Genomic DNA, 2,099 nt, shown 5'->3' on the forward strand with positions numbered 1-2,099 from the left:
TTGAGCTCCACAATTCAAAAAGGATGTGGAAAAGCTTGAGAGAGTCCAGAGAAGAGCCACACGCGTGCTCAGAGGTCAGGAAAACAAACCTTACGACGACACGCTGAGAGCCATGGGGCTCTTCAGCCTGGAAAAGCGCAGGCTCAGGGGTGATCTGATGGCCACCTATAAGTTTATCAGGGGTGACCACCAGGATCTGGGGGAACGTTTGTTCACCAGAGCGCCTCAAGGGATGACGAGGTCGAACGGTCATAAACTACTGCGAGACCGTTTCAGGCTGGACATAAGGAAGAAATTCTTTACTGTCCGAGCCCCCAAGGTCTGGAACAGCCTGCCATCGGAGGTGGTTCAAGCACCTACATTGAACACCTTCAAGAGTAAATTGGATGCTTATCTTGCTGGGATCCTATGACCCCAGCTGACTTCCTGCCCTTCAGGTGGGGGGCTGGACTCGATGATCTTCTGAGGTCCCTTCCAGCCCTAATGTCTATGAAATCTCTGAAATATGAATAGAAGTGCTGAACCAGTCCAGAGTGATGGAGATGCATACCCTTACGTCTGACAGCTCCATTTTTAATTAAACAGAAGAGCATGCTATGTTTGAGTAGAAGTACCCCAAAATAAATTCCAACTTAAGCATAACAGGCCAAATTAGTAATTATTTTGGTAGCTCCCATATAACTGTAATTTATAAAGAAAATATTTAAAAATTACTTACATCTCTAGCACTCAGTCTGCAGCTACCTCTTTACCAGGAAGTTTCATGAGCTAACACTGAATGAAAAACAGCTTTTGACTATTTTGTTCTGAGAAAATTCAGTTCTGGGGTTTTAACGTAAGTAAGTGACTATTAGAAGCTGTAACATCCAGAGAGTGAAACCCACAAATTATCACAATCAACTTTTCATCTGGTTTATCAATTCCACTGTCATGGGAAATAGATTTGTACAATTTTATAGTTGATCTTTATGTAAGCTATCTGGTGTAGTCATTTCTTTATCAAACAGAAATGGAACACTACTTTGTTTTTGCTCATCTCTTTTGCCCTGGGTTACATCAGTAAGTCATCTCCCTCTGTCAGCTTGAAAAGATTCTTTCTGGTCTTGACCTTAAAAGGATGCATTAGTGTCAATGTGTTCCCCCCCACCCACCACTCCTTATTAGTTCCCAGCTGATTACTTATTCTTTGCACTTGATGGGCCTTATTCTACACAACTATGCCCCTTGGGTAGATTTTTGCCTGTACATAAATTAACAAATTCAACAATTTTGGCTTTGTAGAGGTTTACCAGCAGCCTCTGCAACAGGCACTGAATAAAAAGTCCATCTAGGTGGCCCTTACTCAGACAAAACTGCCTTTAATTGTAATAAATTTTCCTGATTTGGCCCTATTTTTGTAATGTCTCCTAAGCAGTAAAATGTATATGTTAGTCTCAAAATACAGGACCCTATTCTTGCAGCCCTTACATAAACGGTCAAGGGCTGCAGATCTGACCCATTTTTTCCCAGGGGATGTTTGTCCACGTTACATAAACAAATTTGCCTGAGTCTCTGCAGTTCCCAGAATTTGTAGATCAGAATCAGGAATCTGCTCAGTGTTTAAGAAAAGACAGATAGGAGGTGAAATCAAATGGTCTCAAAATTGGGAAATGTTTGGAAAATTGAGGAGTACAGACACTCCAACAGTAACACCATATAACATTGCCCATCCAAGAAGCAAAATGCATATTACAAAACAATCCTGTTTAAAAAAATAATAAAATGGTAGGATTATGTGCTACAAGCTCAAGTTGGTGCATAGCTCCTTTTAATTTACTTCTTGGTGAGAATGGTTATTTGCACATATACAGATTTAAAGCTCCAATTTTAATCATGATATAAATCAGCAAGTAGAAAACCTTGAACTGATTGTTTCTGGTCATCCTGTCCTTCAAGATTTTAGAACTAGTCGATATCATCCTCTCATGTCTCAATTTTATTCCTTGACAGGAAGACGAAAAAGGTTTTCTTGTTTTTTCATTCAGTTTCTCAACTTTGAATGAGTCAGTACAGTCATTGAATTAGAGTAGTTGAATAACCTGAAACAAAGAAAATATTCT

At 39.9% G+C, this 2,099-nt stretch overlaps 1 protein-coding gene across 5 annotated transcripts in view; it reads right to left on the reverse strand.

The window, feature by feature from the left end:
• TRPS1 (transcriptional repressor GATA binding 1) overlaps positions 1-2,099 on the reverse strand; it is a 340,381-nt gene that overhangs the window by 308,886 nt on the left and 29,396 nt on the right. The window lies entirely within an intron of this gene.

This window comes from Gavialis gangeticus, unplaced genomic scaffold (assembly GCF_001723915.1).
Source record: "Gavialis gangeticus isolate Ggan-Ray unplaced genomic scaffold, GavGan_comp1, whole genome shotgun sequence".
Taxonomy (NCBI): Eukaryota; Metazoa; Chordata; order Crocodylia; family Gavialidae; genus Gavialis; species Gavialis gangeticus.